At 44.4% G+C, this 19,295-nt stretch overlaps 4 non-coding genes across 4 annotated transcripts; 2 read left to right on the top strand and 2 right to left on the bottom strand.

Moving 5' to 3' along the window:
* Positions 1-2,059: 2,059 nt before the first annotated feature.
* TRNAR-UCU (transfer RNA arginine (anticodon UCU)) lies at positions 2,060-2,132 on the bottom strand. The gene has a single exon. It is a non-coding gene; the product is annotated as a tRNA-Arg (tRNA).
* Positions 2,133-4,842: 2,710 nt separating this feature from the next.
* On the top strand, positions 4,843-4,915 carry TRNAR-UCU (transfer RNA arginine (anticodon UCU)). Its single transcript has one exon. It is a non-coding gene; the product is annotated as a tRNA-Arg (tRNA).
* Positions 4,916-7,158: 2,243 nt separating this feature from the next.
* On the bottom strand, positions 7,159-7,231 carry TRNAR-UCU (transfer RNA arginine (anticodon UCU)). The gene has a single exon. It is a non-coding gene; the product is annotated as a tRNA-Arg (tRNA).
* Positions 7,232-16,298: 9,067 nt separating this feature from the next.
* TRNAR-UCU (transfer RNA arginine (anticodon UCU)) lies at positions 16,299-16,371 on the top strand. Its single transcript has one exon. It is a non-coding gene; the product is annotated as a tRNA-Arg (tRNA).
* Positions 16,372-19,295: the final 2,924 nt, after the last annotated feature.

Here is a 19,295-nt window from a genome sequence, read left to right as displayed (position 1 = left end):
GATCACACAGCTGTGAGTACCTTTTGTCTCCTTGTAATTTCCTCAAACTCTGGAGACATCATTCTGATTCACTCGAAAGGAGCGGCGACAGCCACTTGTCGCGTCCACCTTGCTGCAGTGTAACCATTCCAGTGAGGTGAGTAGCAGAAATGGTTACTCGTACCATGTTTATCTAAGTCTGAATGCACGTGCTGTCAATACACCACCTACCTTGAAATGATTTTCTGAAACTGATCGGTACTACAAATACCTCAGGTATCGGACAAATATCAACTTCATCAGTGTTCGAGGTAATAGTAATAATATTAATTTCGTGTGACTATTTCTTGCCGAATTCAGCGGGAGTAAGGCTGTCTCTCCGATGAGTGTGGACGACATCTGCCATGTGTAGGTAACTACGTGTTATTGTGGTGGAGGATAGTGTTATGTGTGGTGTGTGTGTTGCAGGGATGTTGGGGACAGCACAAGCATCCACCTCCCGGGCCACTGGAATTAACAAATGAAGGATAAAATCCACGACCCGGGCGGGAATCGAACCCGGGACCCTCTGATCATTTTTTTGCAACTTGCTTTACGTCGCACCGACACAGATAGGTCTTATGGCGACAATGGCACAGGGAATGCCCAGGAGTGGGAAGGAAGCGGCCGTGGCCTTAATTAAGGTACAGCCCCGCATTTGCCTGGTGTGAACATGGGAAAACACGGAAAACAATCTTCAGAGCTGCCGACAGTGGTGTTCGAACCCACTATCTCCCGAATACTGGATACTGGCCACACTTAAGCGACTGCAGCTATCGAGCTCGGTAATACTCTGAACAGAAGGCTGGTACACTGACCATTCAGCCAACGAGTCGGACTGTGTTGGAGGTCACAATATGTCTGAAGCACTGGCCGCCGTTCCTTACTGTAAACATGTTCTAGTTGCCGTGTAATTCACCGTGTAAAATGGTAACGCAAAACATACTCTGGACGTTGTAGTTTAGGCTCCTGTCTGGGTGGTTACGTTACCCGAGTAAAACGCCTGAAGTTAACCGCTATTGCGTGTTTCTATAGGGGATGCCTGGCCGAGGCTGTAAAGGCGTGCTCGGTTCGCAGGAAGGACGTGGGTTCGAATCCCCATCAGGACGTCGTGAAATTTAAGAAACGAGATTTCCAAATCCGAACGTGCGCATGGCCCTGAGGTTCACTCAGCCCGCACCAAAAATGAATACCAGATTCATCCCTGGGATGAAAGACTGCCGGGCGTAGAGCTAACCACTCTACCCCATCAAGTGCCGAGGTTACGGATAGTGGAAGCCTTTACCTTCCACCCCTCCAAGGGATTTCATGGCCTGTGCGGAGATGACTTTGCTTGCGTGTTTCTATGGTGGTTTGTAGAGTGGTCAAGATAATTTTTGAGCATTATGACGTTGTATTATCACATATAATTTGCTTCTTTCTTTCGGTCGTGCTTATTGTTGGAGCCTTAGAAATCTTCCCTCGATCACATTTAGTGTCAGCGAGTGTAAAATCCAAAGCTTTTGAGATGAAGCCGACGTTTGGACAACGTAAGTTAGTGAATAAAGAGTTTGTTTGTACCGCAGTGGTGAAAGAATAGACTTAAGAGAAAAGGAATTACTGTGGAAATTGTGAGGTACTCTCTATTTAATTGCGCAACTACTGAAAACTCTTCTGAGGGAGTTTGACGGTACAATACATACTCATCTGCTTTACGAGGTAATGTATTTTGACGCTCATTTTATCAAGTGTAGTTTCATCATAGGGACACATGAGAAATAATCGGTTCCTTCAATCGAGGATGCAACCAAGTCTTAAGTCCTTCTGGTCGGCTTGACAGTTTCTAATAAGTTTTTCTTTTTGCCATACAACCTGCTCACAAAATTCTGTCTGTCTACAAGGCAAGCGTATCTGCCGCAGCTATTCTTTAAAGGAAGCTATGAGATAAAGAGGATCTTAACGTATGAAGGTATGTAGAGTATTATGAGTTTCCTTGCATCGTTTGTGTTGAGACTGCCAGCACGTAGCATGGTAATGACCATATTGTTTACAAAAACGCCCACGCCCCTTGTGGGGATCGAACCCACGGCCTTTGAATTAGAAGTCCAACGCGCTTTCCACTGCGCCAAAGGGGCTCCGCCGGCAGGCGTCTAGTGTAGTTTATAGTAACTCGTAATATGTAAAGTATCTACAAGAGTTATACATGTACAGGAAGCTAGAAGCTTTGCGAACCGAGTCATTCTACCTGCAAACACGAAAAAGCTCTTAATCTTTATATATTTTTCCTTTGGTTGAACGCTCCCCACATACACGAGGCCGAACCTCTGTATGAGTTAAACCCATTATTCCGGCCGGATGCTTTTTCTGAAGCCAACATTTTGTGGATTGATGTATTTACTATTTCCGCCTCTGTGGTGTAGTGCTTAGTGTAATTAGCTGACACCCCCGTAGCCTCGGATTCGATTCCCGGCTCTGCAGCGAAATTTGAAATGTGGTACACGGAGTGGAACGGGGTCCACTCAGCTTCCACCTTAGTCGTCCTCGAAGAGGTTTTCCGTGGTTTCCCACTTCTCCTACAGTTACATGTTGGAGTGGTAGCAAACTTAAGGCTACGGCTTTTTCCTTCCCTCTTCCTGGACTATCCCTTCGAATCTTTCCATCTCTCACATGGCATCTGGTCAGCATAACAGGTGAGGCAGTCTAGGTGAGGTACTGGTCCTCCTGCCCAGTTTTATCACCGACCAAACGTATCACTCTCCGGGACAATGCCTTGAATCGGTAGAGGTAGGATGTCTCGCTGAGACCGGGGATAAAACAACCCTGGAGGATAATCGGATTTAATAATAATAATTATAATAATCATTAAGATTTCCAATGACACCCAGCCCCTTGCGAGAGAAATTAACCAAACTAGGTTGCCAGGAATCGAACCCGGGGGGCTATCAAATTAATGCCCATCAAGCCAAGAATCCGCACCATCCACTTTAATGCGTTGTTAAGTAATTTTGAAGAGCGTATGGAACTTTTCGCCGTCTCTTACGAACACTTGGGAATAAAGGGACTGCCTGGGTCCCTGTGTTATTCTGTTGTCGATGTTGGTAACAATGCGTTGTTTTGTAAGAATATCCCCGGCTTAAGTGTTTCTCGGCATTTGTCTGTAACGAGGGTGAAGAAGTTGGTTAATTTCTCACTTAAAAAAGCGGCAGACATCGTTCCACGGATATCAGCATATTGGTGGGTGGGGGTGGGGGATGTATTATGCCAGGCGCATCACTATAGGCACTGAGGCGTGAAAGAGTTGTGGCTGGGGATTTAAGGTCACATGCCCTTCCTGACTCTACGGGGATTTCAGGGATTTCCCACTGTAAATCTCACCCCAGCAACACCAGGAATAAAACCACGGCCACCGAGATGACAGGCAAACAGTTAATCCGTTACACCAACCTGTTCTCCAGTAACAACAATAACATGTACGAGTATAATTAATTATGCAACAATGACTATTGTATATTATTATTATTATTATTATTATTATTATTATTATTATTATTATTATTATTATTATTATATTATATTTGCCTTTATTTGTAGTGGCGAAGTTAGGACTCATGGTCCTCTCTTACACTTAACCACACTTCATTAACATTGTACATCTGAGAGCAATATTCACCATCTTATCTTAAAACTACCATTACAAACTATGAAACGAAATAACATAAACTCTATAAATATTTTTAGCCATGTCTTAAAACTATCGTTACAAATTAAAAGTTGAATGACACAAAATACCACAAGCACAGTAAACGTACATTCATACCCACATTGCCTCTACCAGATTCATTCATCCTGGCGGCACACATCGACGAGATACTCACGGCAAGACAACTTGAAGGAATTTACGGATTTTATGGCTCTAATGTTGTGGGGGAGAGAATTCCATATTCTAGCTCCATTTGCAACAAAGGATCGGCTAAATGCTGCTGACCTGCTGAGAGGGATAGCAAGTGTGCTGCCGGAGCGTGTGTTATGCTGGTGGAAAGAGGATAGGAAATTGAGTTGTGAAGATAAGTAGTATGGGATATTCTCTTTTAATACTCGAAAGATTAATACTGCCACGTGGAGGTTTCTATATTGTTCAAATTTTAGAAGGGAAAGTTGTCGATAATAAGGGGTAACATGAACATCATATACACTGCGACTGAATAATTGAAGGAATAAGTGGATTTCGAAACAAAATATTGAAACGAGTGCAGTGCAGCGTACGTAAGCATTTTTACATTCCATGTCAATGTGAGCTAAAAACTGACATATTATTAGAAAGCATATTTCGGAAAGGGGACTCTATGTAATATTAGACAAAGACACTAAATCAAAACAAGATAGTTTTAACTGCTACTGAATACCTGTAGAAGCTGCGATAAAATTGCGTACCTTTGACACGACCCCGCGTAACCTTGGTGGTACGCTTACCACAGTTTGACACCACTGTGGTAGCGTGTTTCACCCCTAGCACTGGAGGCGGAAGGCTCTTATTTACCGTTATTTCTTAAGATTGGGGAAAAAAATGACTGCACGGAATACTTTGATATATTGTTCATTTATATATTCTTTTTTTTTTTTTTTGCTAGGGGTTTTACGTCGCGCCGACACAGATAGGTCTTATGGCGACGATGGAATAGGAAAGGCCTAGGAGTTGGAAGGAAGCGGCCGTGGCCTTAATTAAGGTACAGCCCCAGCATTTGCCTGGTGTTATATATTCTTAATTTATTTACGTAATTAATAACACCACTGAGATACCACTCTGCGTTTGTCATTTCTACTCGGATCTTCATCAGCTAAAGGCGAGACCTCTTGGCGCAGTGGAAAGCGCGTTGGACTTCTAATTCAAAGATCGTGGGTTCGATCCCCACAGGGGGCATGCGATTTTTAAACACATTACAAATGCACTACAATGACTTTGCTTGACGGATTCAAGAAAACAGTTTGGTCTCCTCTTAGCAACTCTGTAGCTGCATACATGTACATCATAATAAGCAACCTTGCTCTTCAAGTTGACGTAGCAGGTAACACTCGGTCTAACGACTGGCTGCGCTGTTCCGATCACACAGCTGTGAGTACCTTTTGTCTCCTTGTAATTTCCTCACACTCTGGAGACATCATTCTGACTCACTCGAAAGGAGCGGCGACAGCAACTTGTCGCGTCCACCTTGCTGCAATGTAACCATTCCAGTGAGGTGAGTAGCAGATGTGGTTGCTCGTACCATGTTTATCCAAGTATGAATGCACGTGCTGTCAATACACCACCTACCTTAAAATGATTTTCTAAAACTGATCGGTACTACAAATACCTCCTACCGGACAAACATCGAACTTCTTCAGTGTTCGAGGTAATAGTAATAATATTAATTTCGTGTGACTATTTCTTGCCGAATTCAGCGGGAGTAAGGCTGGCTCTCCGATGAGTGTAGGCGTTATCTGCCATGTGTAGGAAACTACGTGTTATTGTGGTGGAGGATAGTGTTATGTGTGGTGTGTGAGTTGCAGGGATGTTGGGGACAGCACAAGCATCCACCTCCCGGGCCACTGGAATTAACAAATGAAGGAAATAATCCCCGACCCGGGCGGGAATCAAACCCGGGACCCTCTGATCATTTTTTTTTTGCAACTTGCTTTATGTCGCACCGACACAGATAGGTATTATGGCAACGATGGCACAGGGAATGGCAAGGAGTGGGAAGGAAGCGGCCGTGGCCTTAATTCAGGTACAGCCCCGCATTTGCCTGGTGTGAACATGGGAAAACACGGAAAACAATCTTCAGGGCTGCCGGCAGTGGTGTTCGAACCCACTATCTCCCGAATACTGGATACTGGCCGCACTTAAGCGACTGCAGCTATCGAGCTCGGTAATACTCTGAACAGAAGGCTGGTACACTGACCATTCAGCCAACGAGTCGGACTGTGTTAGAGGTCACAATATGTGTGAAGCACTGGCCGCCGTTCCTTACTGTAAACATGTTCTAGTTGCCGTGTAATACACCGTGTAAAATGGTAACGCAAAACGTACTCTGGACGTTGTAGTTTAGGCTGCTGTCTGGGTGGTTACGTTACCCGAATAAAACGCCTGAAGTTAACCACTATTGCGTGTTTCTATAGGGGATGCCTGGCCGAGGCGGTAAAGGCGTGCTCGGTTCGCAGGATGGACGTGGTTTCGAATCCCCATGAGGAAGTCGTTAAATATAAAAGAAACGAGATTTCCAATTCCGGACGTGCGCATGGCACTGAGGTTCACTCAGCCTGCACCAAAAATGAATACCAGGTTCATCCCTGGGATGAAAGACTGCCGGGCGTAGAGCTAACCACTCTACCCCATCAAGTGCCGAGGTTACGGATAGTGGAAGCCTTTACCTTCCACCCCTCCAAGGGATTTCATGGCCTGTGCGGAGATGACTTTGCTTACGTGTTTCTATGGTGTTTTGTAGAGTGGTGAAGATAATTTTTGAGCATTATGACGTTGTATTATCACATATAATTTGCTTCTTTCTTTCGGTCGTACTTATTGTTGTAGCCTTAGACATTTTCACTCGATCACATTTAGTGTCAACGAGTGTAAAATCCAAAGCTTTTGAGATGAAGCCGACGTTTGGACAAGGTAAGTTAGTGAATAAAGAGTTAGTTTGTACCGCAGTGGTGAAAGAATAGACTTAAGAGAAAAGGAATTACTGTGGCAATTGTGAGGTACTCTCTATTTCATTGCTCAACTACTGAAAACTCTTCTGAGGGAGTTTGACGGTACAATACATACTCATCTTCTTTACGAGGTAATGTATTTTGACGCCCATTTTATCAAGTGTAGTTTCATCATAGGGACACATGAGAAATAATCGGTTCCTTCAATCGAGGATGCAACCAAGTCTTAAGTCCTTCTGGTCGGCTTGACAGTTTCTAATAAGTTTTTCTTTTTGCCATACAACCTGCTCACAAAATTCTGTCTGTCTACAAGGCAGGCGTATCTGCCGCAGCTATTCTTTAAAGGAAGCTATGAGATAAAGGGGATCTTAACATATGAAGGTACGTAGAGTATTATGAGTTTCCTTGCATCGTTTGTGTCGAGACTGCCAGCACGTAGCATGGTAATGACCATATTGTTTTCAAAAACGCTCTCGCCCCTTGTGGGGATCGAACCCACGAACTTTGAATTAGAAATCGAACGCGCTTTCCACTGCGCCAAAGGGGCTCCGCCGCCAGGCGTCTAGTGTAGTTTATAGTAACTCGTAATATGTAAAGTATCTACAAGAGTTATACATGTACAGGAAGCTAGAAGCTTTGCGAACCGAGTCATTCTACCTGCAAACACGAAAAAGCTCTTAATCTTTATATATTTTTCCTTTGGCTGAACGCTCCCCACATACATGGGCCGAACCTCTGTATGAGTTAAACCCATTATTCCGGCCGGATGCTTTTTCTGAAGCCAACATTTTGTGGATTATTGTATTTACTATTTCCGCCTCTGTGGTGTAGTGCTTAGTGTAATTAGCTGACACCCCCGTAGCCTCGGATTCGATTCCCGGCTCTGCCGCGAAATTAGAAATGTGGTACACGGAGTGGAACGGGGTCCACTCAGCTTCCATCTTAGTCGTCCTCGAAGAGGTTTTCCGTGGTTTCCCACTTCTCCTACAGTTACATGTTGGAGCGGTAGCTAACTTAAGGCTACGGCTTTTTCCTTCCTTCTTCCTGGACTATCCCTTCGAATCTTTCCATCTCTCACATGGCGCCTGGTCAGCATAACAGGTGAGGCAGTCTAGGTGAGGTACTGGTCCTCCTGCCCAGTTTTATCACCGACCAAACGTATCACCCTCCGGGACAATGCCTTGAAGCGGTAGAGGTAGGATGTCTCGCTGAGACCGGAGATAAAACAATCCTGGAGGATAATCGGATTTAATAATAATAATTATAATAATCATTAAGATTTCCAATGACACCCAGCCCCGTGCGAGAGAAATTAACCAAACTAGGTTGCCAGGAATCGAACCCAGGGGGCTATCAAATTAATGCCCATCAAGCCAAGAATCCGCACCATCCACTTTAATGCGTTGTTAAGTAATTTTGAAGAGCGTATAGAACTTTTCGCCGTCTCTTAGGAACACTTGGGAATAAAGGGACTGCCTGGGTCCCTGTGTTATTCTGTTGTCGATGTTGGTAACAATGCGTTGTTTTGTAAGAATATCCCCGGCTTAAGTGTTTCTCGGCATTTGTCTGTAACGAGGGTGAAGAAGTTGGTTAATTTCTCACTTAACAGAGCGGCAGACATCGTTCTACGGATATCAGCATATTGGAGGGTGGGTGGGGATGTATTATGCCAGCCGCATCACTGTACGCACTGAGGCGTGAAAGAGTTGTGGCTGGGGATTTAAGGTCACATGCCCTTCCTGACTCTACGGGGATTTCAGGGATTTTCCACTGTAAATCTCACCCCAGCAACACCAGGAATAAAACCACGGTCACCGAGATGACAGGGAAACAGTTAAGCCGTTACACCATCCTGTTCCCCAGTAACAACAGTAACATATACGAGTATAATTAATTATGCAACAATGACTATTGTATATAATTATTATTATAATTATATTTCTCTCTCTTTGCTTTTAGGCCATCTGTTGACCACGGTGCTTGTGTTCTAGCTGTGTTTTTGTCTTCGTCTGCCCCTTTTAGCATACTGGATTGTGTTCTTAGTGGCCTCTTGAGCCTTCCTGTTGGCCCAGTATTCCTTCATTTTCTCGCTGAATTCTTTCCTGCGCTCCTCTGACCAATTCCCGGCTCCTTTGTGGCTAGCTGATGTAAGGGATGTTAGGAAAGGTTTAGTTTTGACCATTAAACGGTATGCATTTCTGTCAGTAATGGCGGCTTGATTAATGTTAAGCTCTGCAAGATCTTTGTCCACTTGTTTGGTCCAGGGGAATCCAGCAGCTTTGCCTTTGTTAGCAACCTTGAAGATCTTATGGGATAATCTATTAGGATCCATTCTGTATCGGTATCCATAGAAAGTCAGACGTTTTCTCCTGATGGCATCTATGAGGTTTTCTTGATGCTGGTAGAGCTCATTGTTGGGTTTGTACCATCGTCTTCCATCTGGTAGGATCCTTGGCCCTATTATTCTTCTCAGGAATTTCCGTTCTTGCACTTCCAGGGCTCTCAGTGGTTTTTTTTTTTTTAGTTAGGGATAGGCATTCTGCTGCATAGAGGACTGATGGTCTGACTACTGCTTTATAGTGTCTCAGTTTTACATTCTTTGATAAATGCTTTGAGGCATACAGTTTTCTGCAGGCATGGTAGGCCTTGTCTAATTTGATTCTTCTTTGTTCAAGAGCCATCGTTTCACTTAGGTCCTCCGATACCCACTCTCCGAGGTACTTCACATTTTTAGCTCTCTTGATGTGTTTTGTATCACTGACTCCCATTGTTGTAGGGGCATCTTTGATGTTGGTCATAAACTCGGTCTTTCCAATGTTGATCATGAGGCCCGCTTTAGCTGCAATAGAGTGCAGTGTTTGAAGCTGCATAGTGGCCTCATGCATGTCGTTTGCTAATAAAGTAAGGCCATCAGCAAAGGCCAGGCATGGAATCCTCAGGTTGTCTGATTTAAACCCCATTCTTAATCCGGTGTTCTCAGGTAATGACCTGGTCCATTCTCTTATGATCTTTTCCCGGACACAGTTAAATAATATGCATGAGATACCATCTCCTTGCCTCACCCCTGTTTTGATTGTGAAGCTCTCTGATAATTGACCTCTAAACTTAACTTTGGAAGTGGTGTTGTGCAGGGTGGCTTGCACCAACCTATTAATTGTTTCGTTTAGTCCAAGTTCTCTTAAGGTGTTGAAGAGTGTGATCCTATCCACGGAGTCGTATGCCTTCTGGAAGTCGACAAAGATAGCTACCCACTGTCGGCATCTTTTCTTGCTATATTGAAGGATGGTCTTCAGATTTTGTATCTGTTCAGCACAAGGCCTTGCAGTTCTGAACCCTGCTTGATATTCTCCTAATTCTTTATCCAGTTGTCTTGTTATGTGCTGTTCCAGAATCTTGGAAAAGACTTTATACGATACTGAAAGGAGTGATATTCCTCTATAGTTGCTGGGATCTGTTTTGCTTCCCTTCTTGTGGATTGGATGGATAACAGCTGATGTCCAATCATCTGGGAGCCTTTCCTTAGCCCATATGTCCAGGATTACTTTGTGTATGTGCCTGAATGTTTGCTCACCAGCTTGTTTCAACATTTCTGCCACTATTACGTCTTCTCCAGGAGCTTTGTTGTTCTTGAGAAGTTGAATGGTCTCTCTTACTTCTTCATAGGTGGGAGGAGGGATGTCTTTGGTGTCCGGGTTAGCTGGTTCTCTAACTGGGAGGCGCTGCGCAGGTTCTTCAGCATTCAAAAGTCCTTGGAAATAATCAGCTAGGGTCTTGATGCAGTCATCATCATTGAGGCACAATGATCCGTCTGTTCTCTGGAAGTGTAAAGTTTGGGGTGTGAACTGGGTCGTCTGCTGTTTTAAACCTTTGTATAAGTCTCTGGAGTTGTTTTTTTCCAAAATCCTCCTTGGCTTGCTTAATCAGTTCTTTGTTGTATTTTCTTTTCGCCCCTCTTATGATGCTGGAGGTGTTCTTTCTTTGTGTAATAAAGGCTTGTAGGTTGGTTTCGTTTTTATGATGGTTCCATTTGAGCCATGCTAGTCGCCTGGATTCTATAGCCTCATCGCATTCGTTTGACCACGATGGGTGCTTGTTTCCTTTAGGTCTGTTGGGGATCGTCTTCTGAGCCGCGTCTGTTATAGCATCCCGAAGTGGATCCCAATTTGTAGTGGTGTTAATCCTATTGATGTGTTGGTTCAGACTCTCTTGGTAACTTGCATTGTCTTCTTTAAGTTTGGTGATATCAAACCTAGGAATCTTATTTTTCTTCATAAGCATAGCCTTGGTCTTATACAGTGGTTTCAGATTCATCTTAACCATGGACAGGTAATGATCGGAGTCTATGTTAGCTCCTCGTAAAACCTTCACGTTCATAATGTCGCAGTGGTGCTTCTTATCTATTGCTACGTGGTCAATTTGGAACTCGCCCATCATGCTGTTTGGGCTGCGCCACGTCATGGCCTTCCTAGGTAGGCGTTTAAAAGCCGTAGACTTCAAGAGTAATCCATACTTGGTGCACAGACTGATTAGCCGTTCCCCATTCTTGTTGGTTCTCTTATGGGCGGGGTATCTTCCTACAATCTTCCGGTATTTCAGTTCTCTCCCAATCTGAGCGTTGAAATCTCCCAGCAGTATTGTCGTATGATGATGTGGGATGTGGTCTAGGGTTTCCTCAAGGGTGTCCCAATACTTATCTGTAGTCTCTGGGTTTTTCTTGTTAGAGTCATTGGTAGGAGCATGGAAGTTAACCAAAGAGTATCCCCTATTGCTAGACCTGAAGGATATTACTGAAGTTCTATCATTGGGCGAAGAGAAGCCAAGTATGTTAGCAACTAGTTTGTGGTGTACTGCGAACCCTGTCCCCAGGAAGGGTACATTCGTAATGACTCTCTTACCAGGCTTTCCCTTATATATTCTATATTCTTGAGACTCCATGGCATCTTCATCTGGGAACCGTGTCTCTTGTAAGGCTGCAATGCTGATGTTCTTGTCTTTCAGGATTTCAAGGGTATGTTTAAGTTTCCCGGTCTTGATCAGCGAGTTAATATTGATCGTAGCTAGGTATGTGATGTTCCTTTTCCTTTTAGTTCTGACTGGGTCACATGAAGGCATAGGTCCCCCAGAATCCGATGACCTATATGCCCCGTCATGAACGGGGGTGGATTGGTTACCACCTGGGGATTTATCATTATTGTTTTCGTACTTCATGTTTGATACAGTCTATCACACAAGTGTGTATAGTTGGTCACCCGAAAGTGACGAGTTGTTGAATATCAAGGTTGTAAGCCTTGAAGCCCCCAGCACTGATCGGTTCACTGGGTTGCTCAGCTTAACAGGGACACCTCTTGTAGGTTACGTGCTGGAGTTGGAGTGAAAGAGGCTAGTTGGATTCTCTTGCTGAATCCAATATTTTATGTTGCAGATACCTGGCAACGACGCATTTCACTCCCATTTGCCCGGAGCCACAAGGACTCCTCCCGGGTTATATTTGCCTTTATTTGTAGTGGCGAAGTTAGGACTCATGGTTCTCTCTTACACTTAACCACACTTCATTAACATTGTACATCTGAGAGCAATATTCATAATCATATCTTAAAACTACCATTACAAACTATGAAACAAAATAACATAAACTCTATAAATATTCTTAGTCATGTCTTAAAACTATCGTTACAAATTAAAAGTTGAATGACACAAAATACCATAAGCACAGTAAACGTACATTCATACACACATTCACTCTACCAGATTCATTCAGCCTGGCGGCCCACATCGAGGAGATACTCACGGCAAGACAATTTGAAGGAATTTAAGGATTTTATGACTCTAATGTTGTGGGGGAGAGAATTCCATATTCTAGCTCCATTTGCAACAAAGGAACGGCTAAATGCTGCTGACCTGCAGAGAGGGATAGCAAGTGTGCTGCCGGAGCGTGTGTTATGCTGGTGGAAAGAGGATAGGAAATTGAGTTGTGAAGATAAGTAGTATGGGATATTCTCTTTTAATACTCGAAAGATTAATACTGCCACGTGGAGGTTTCTATATTGTTCAAATTTTAGAAGGGAAAGTTGTCGATAATAATGGGTAACATGAACATCATATACACTAGTGTTGGCTACTGAATGCATGATTCGAAGCATGATTCATTCAAGTGTCCGAGTGAATCGATTCACGGGAACGGCGAGCTCACGGCACACGATTCAGCTTACTCCCAGCGGACAGTGCTGAGTGGCGCACTCACTGGACGTTGACGGGGAGCCGAGCTTCCGCTGCAGCGAGACAGTGAATCATGGCACATCGGAAGAATCGTGAACGAGCGCGGCTCAGTGAGACACATGATACACACGGCTCCTTATCGGCTGACTGGACACGCGGAGAGCCGAGCTTCCGCTGCAGCGAGACTTACAGTGAGCCATGGCACACGGAATGAATCGTGAACGAGCCGGCTCAGTGAGACACAAGATACGCACGGCTCCTTATCGGCTCACTGCAGCGAGACATACAGCGAGCCATGCTACACTGAAAGAATCGTATGCTATAATGGACTCTCGAGCTCAGCTCATTAGAAAATAATACCCATTTGCATTCACTGTCCTCTTCTTACAGGGAGGTTTAAATAATAGATGAATTTATTTGCAGTGTTAAAAAGGTGGTCACAACATAATACTGAAGTAGCTAGTAAGTAGGTAGGCTATTAGGTTATACTATTTATTAGTTTAATGAATCTTAGTATTATAACTTAGTTGACATTTGACAATTAAACTCGACTCTAGCCTGCCCTATGACTATGAGTCATGCTCATGACCACTCAAAAGTACCTGTTTTATATTGGGAAGAACGGCTCAGTATTTTCTCAGTTCATATGTCACATCGTTGCACAAGACTTCAATCATATGTGGGCAGACGCAATAACAGTATGTTGAATCAGAAAACCAGCGGGCTACTGTACATCTCGAGTAGCCTATACAAAATATGACGATTTAAAACATCCTCAGCTGATAGAAAAATACATATTTTCAAAAATGACTGAGCGAATTGTCGTGCGGTTAATATCGCGTGGCTATGCGATTGCATTCGGGGGATGGTGGGTTCGAATCCCACCGTCGGCAGCCGTTAAGATTTTTTTCCGTAGTTTCCCCATTTTCACACCAGGAAATGCTGGGACTGTACCTTATTTCAGGCCATGGCTGCTACCTTCCTAATCCTAAGCTTTCCCACCCTGCGTCGCCGGAAACCTTCGATGTATTAGAGTAACTAGCATTTTTTCGAAGAAAGGAGCTCATAGTATGAAGACCAGATGGCAGCTGCGAACATTGAATGCTGTTGCTGCTGTCTTACCAGCACATACTACACAGATGCAGTAGGAGCGGTGACCAATGAGCCGTGAATCGGATCACTGTATCGATTCAGCAACGTGAACGGAATCAAATGAATCGATTCAGTAAAACGAATCGAATGTCCCATCACTAATATACACTGCGATACACTGATACAAAATTACAATTTAAGACCCACATAGAAACATATACAACCAAGGCCATGAAATTACTAGGCATTCTCTATCGCTTCACAGAAATTTCTGACCCCATTGCTCTTCGTCACTTCTTCCTCACGATCATTCAACCTCTCTTAAACTACTGCTCTCCTATTTGGACAACAGCCTCCCCCTCCAATACTAAGCAGTTAGACAGAGCAGTGTCCTTCTTTGCTGCAATTGTAAGGAACAGAAACCCCAAGCTCAGAAATCTGTCTACGCAGCAGGTATTAATGGCAATTAATATGTCACCGCTGCACATCAGGCGACAGGTATCTGACCTGAGTTTCCTCCACGGGATCTTAAATGGGCATTACCGCTCGGAACATCTTGTCTCACTCTTCTCTCTCCGCGTTCCTTCCCGCTCCACCCGAACCAAAGACCTTCTCCACATTCCCCACACTCAGCACTCAATACTTCAACGATCTTTCCTAATCCGCCTCCCGACACTCTTTAACAATATTAACAGGAGACAAGAACTCGATATAACATCAAATAAAAGTGTATTCGAGAGGTGTGTAAATAGCCTCTTAAAGATAAGTTGATGTGAAGGGATTATACCGCCATCTTGACCCACGACGACTTGGCTATGAATATGGACATTCTTATGGTTTTCGATTTGGACAGTTGTTATTAGTAGGCTGTGTACCTGATCTTGTTATATTTTGTTATGTTTGTTATATTTTATTATGAAAGTTTACGTTGGTTAAATAGTCTGTTGGCAGTGCAAGTGAAATTTGCTCAGTGTAGCTGTATCTTGTGCTTTGTGAATAAATAAATAAATAAATTGAAGGAATAAGCGGATTTCGAAACAAAATATTGAAACAAGTGCAGTGCATACGTAAGCTATTTTACATTCCATGTCAATGTGAGCTAAAAACTGACATATTATTAGAAAGCATATTTCGGAAAGTCCGCCTCTGTGGTGTAGTTGTTAGCGTGATTAGCTGCCACCCCCGGAGGCCCGGGTTCGATTCCCGGCTCTGCCACGAAATTTGAAAAGTGGTATGAGGGCTGGAACGGGGTCCACTCAGCCTCGGGAGGTCAACTGAGTAGAGGTGGGTTCGATTCCCATCTCAGCCAGTCTGGAAGTGGTTTTCCGTGGTTTCCCACTTCTCCTCCAGGCGAATGCCGGGATGGTACCTAACTTAAGGCCACGGCCGCTTCCTTCCCCCTTCCTTGCCTATCCCTTCCAATATTCCCATCCCTCCACAAGGCCCCTGTTCAGCATAGCAGGTGAGGCCGCCTGGGTGCGGTACTGGTCATTCTCCCCAGTTGTATCCCCGATCAAGAGTCTGAAGCTCCAGGACACTGCCCTTGAGGCGGTAGAGGTGGGATCCCTCGCTGTGTCCGAGGGAAAAGCCGACCCTGGAGGGTAAACAGATGATGATGATGATGATGATGATATTTCGGAAAGGGGACTCTGTGTAATATTAGACAAAGACACTAAATCAAAACAAGATTGTTTTAACTGCTACTGAATACCTGAAGAAGCTGCGATAATATTGCGGACCCTTGACACAACCCCGAGTACCCTTGGTGGTACGCTTACCACAGTTTTGACACCACTGTGGTAGCGTGTTTCACCCCTAGCACTGGAGGCGGAAGGCTCTTATTGTCCGTTTTTCTTAGAATTGGGGAAAAAATTGCCTGCACGGAATACTTTGATATATTGTTCATTTATATATTCTTACTTTATTTACGTAATTAATAATAATTTCGTGTGGCTATTACTAGCCGATTGCAGCCCTTGTAAGGCAGACCCTCCGATGAGGGTGGGCGGCATCTGCCATATATAGGTAACTGCGTGTTATTGTGGTGGAGGATAGTGTTATGTGTGGTGTGTGAGTTGCAGGGATGTTGGGGACAGCACAAACACCCAGCCCCCGGGCCAATGGAATTAACCAATTAAGGTTAAAATCCCCGACCCGGCCGGGAATCGAACCCGGGACCCTCTGAACCGAAGGCCAGTACGCTGACCATTCAGGCAACGAGTCGGACATTTACGTAATTAATAACACCACTGAGATACTACTCTGCGTTTGTCATTTCTACTCGGATCTTCATCAGCTAAAGGCGAGCCCTCTTGGCGCAGTGGAAAGCGCGTTGGACTTCTAATTCAAAGGTCGTGGGTTCGATCCCCACAGGGGGCATGCGATTTTTAAACATATTACAAATGCACTACAATGACTTTGCTTGACGGATTCAAGATAACAGTTTTGTCTCCTCTTAGCAACTCTGTAGCTGCATACGTGAACATCATAATAAGCAACCTTGCTCTTCAAGTTGACGTAGCAGGTAACACTCGGTCTAACGACTGGCTGCGCTGTTCCGATCACACAGCTGTGAGTACCTTTTGTCTCCTTGTAATTTCCTCAAACTCTGGAGACATCATTCTGACTTACTCGAAAGGAGCGGCCACAGCAACTTGTCGCGTCCACCTTGCTGCAGTATAAACCATTCCAGTGAGGTGAGTAGCAGAAATGGTTACTCGTACCATGTTTATCTACGTTTGAAAGCACGTGCTGTCAATACACCACCTACCTTAAAATGATTTTCTAAAACTGATTGGTACTACAAATACCTCCTACCGGACAAACATCGAACTTCATCAGTGATCGAGGTAATAGTAATAATATTAATTTCCTGTGGCTATTTCTAACCGAGTGCAGCGAGTGTAAGGCAGATTCTCCGACGAGGGTGGGCGGTATCTGCCATGTGTAGATAACTGCGTGTTATTGTGGCGGCTGATAGTGTTATGTGTGGTGTGTGTGGTGTGTGTGTTGCAGGGATTTGTTAATCTATATCATCATCATCATCATCATCATCATCATCATCATCATCATCATCTGTTTACCCTCCAGGTTCGGACCCTTGACACAACCCCGAGTACCCTTGGTCGTATGCTTACCACAGTTTTGACACCACTGTGGTAGCGTGTTTCACCCCTAGCACTGGAGGCGGAAGGCTCTTATTGTCCGTTATTTCTTAAAATTGGGGAAAAAATTGCCTGCACGGAATACTTTGATATATTGTTCATTTATATATTCTTACTTTATTTCATCATCATCATCATCTGTTTACCCTCCAGGTTCGGTTTTTCCCTCGGACTTAGCGAGGGATCCCACCTCTACCGCCTCAAGGGCAGTGTCCTGGAGCTTCAGACTCTTGGTCGGGGGATACAACTGGGGAGTATGACCAGTACCTTGCCCAGGCGGCCTCACCTGCTAAGCTGAACAGGGGCCTTGTGGAGGGATGGGAAGATTGGAAGGGATAGGCAAGGAAGAGGGAAGGAAGCGGCCGTGGCCTTAAGTTAGGAACCATCCCGGCATTCGAATGGAGGAGAAGTGGGAAACCACGGAAAACCACTTCCAGGATGGCTGAGGTGGGAATCGAACCCACCTCTACTCAGTTGACCTCCCGAGGCTGAGTGGACCCCGTTCCAGCCCTCGTACCACTTTTCAAATTTCGTGGTAGAGCCGGGAATCGAACCCGTGCCTCCGGGGGTGGCAGCTAATCACGCTAACCACTACACCACAGAGGTGGACTGTTAATCTATATATAAATATAAAATAACATGTCCTGACTGACTGACTGACTGACTGACTGACTGACTGACTGACTGATTCATCATGGCCGAGCCAAAACTACTGGACATAAAGAATTTAAATTTTGAGGATACACTTATGTAATAATGTAGGTGCTCACTGAGGGAGGATATTTGGATATTGCGTCACTAATGGGGTGAAAAGGGGGATAATTTAAAAAAGGGTGTATCTATATCTCAAAACTTAACAGTTTAAAGACGTGAAAATTGGTATTTGGAATCTTCTTTTCAAAAGAATGAGACACGTTGTGCCGTATCAGAGCCATGAATTACTGATCCAGGCACATACAAAGCAAGGTTGTCATATTTTGCGTCGATTATTTAAACATGTTAACATTTAATTTATTCTAAAGTCAAAATATGAATATAAAAACTTGATAATGAACCACAGCACAAACCAATATCGCAGAATAATTTGTTTCGTGCTTAACCCGTGCGGTGGTCGCAGATGTTGAAAGAAAGAAAGAAAGAAAGAAAGAAAGAAAGAAAGAAAGAAAGAAAGAAAGAAAAAGAAAGAAAGAAAGAAACAGGAAGAAGGCATTGGCAAATAAACTCGACAAAGACTAAACTTAAATTGATACCAAAGTAGGCCCATTAAAATATTAATTTTATGCTGCTAATATCAGTGTCTCGCTTTCAGCAAAGAAATGAAAAGTGCAACAATTTTTTACAATTTGTTTTATGTCGCACCGACACAGATAGGTGTTATGGCGACTATGGGGTAGGAAAGGTCTAGGAGTGGGAAGGAAGTGCCCGTGGCCTTAATTAAGGTACTTTCCCAGCATTTGCCTCGTGTGAAAATGGGAAACCACGGTGAACCATCTTCAGAGCAGCCGACAGTGGAGCTTGAACCCATTATCTCCCCGATGCAAGCTCACAGCTACGCGCCCCTAACCGCCGCACGGCCAACTCGCCTGGCAAAGGAAAAGTAAAATTACGAACTAGGAACTGGGATAATAATAATAATAATAATAATAATAATAATAATAATAATAATTGTCCGCCTCTGTGGTGTAGTGGTTAGTGTGATTAGCTGCCACCCCCGGAGGCCCGGGTTCGATTCGCGGCTCTGCCACGAAATTTGAAATGTGGTACGAGGGCTGACACGGGGTCCACTCAGCCTCGGGAGGTTAACTGAGTAGAGGTGAGTTCGATTCCCACTTCAGCCATCCTGGAAGTGGTTTTCCGTGTTTTCCCCTCTTCTCCTCCAGGCAAATGCCGGGATGGTACCTAACTTAAGACCATGGGCACTTCCTTCCCTCTTCCTTGCCTATCCTTTCCAATCTTCCCATCCCCCACCAAGGCCCCTGTTCAGCATAGCAGGTGAGGCCACCTGGGCGAGGTACTGGTCATTCTCCCCGGTAGTATCCCCCGACCAAATGTCTCACGCTCCAGGACACTGCCCTTGAGGCGGTAGAGGTAGGATCCCTCTGAGTCAGAGGGAAAAACCAACCTTGGAGGGTAAGCAGA

The sequence above is a fragment of the Anabrus simplex genome, chromosome 1 (genome assembly GCF_040414725.1).
Source record: "Anabrus simplex isolate iqAnaSimp1 chromosome 1, ASM4041472v1, whole genome shotgun sequence".
Taxonomy (NCBI): domain Eukaryota; kingdom Metazoa; phylum Arthropoda; class Insecta; order Orthoptera; family Tettigoniidae; genus Anabrus; species Anabrus simplex.
Note: the sequence above shows the minus strand (reverse complement) of the source record. Positions and strands in the feature narration are given on the sequence as shown.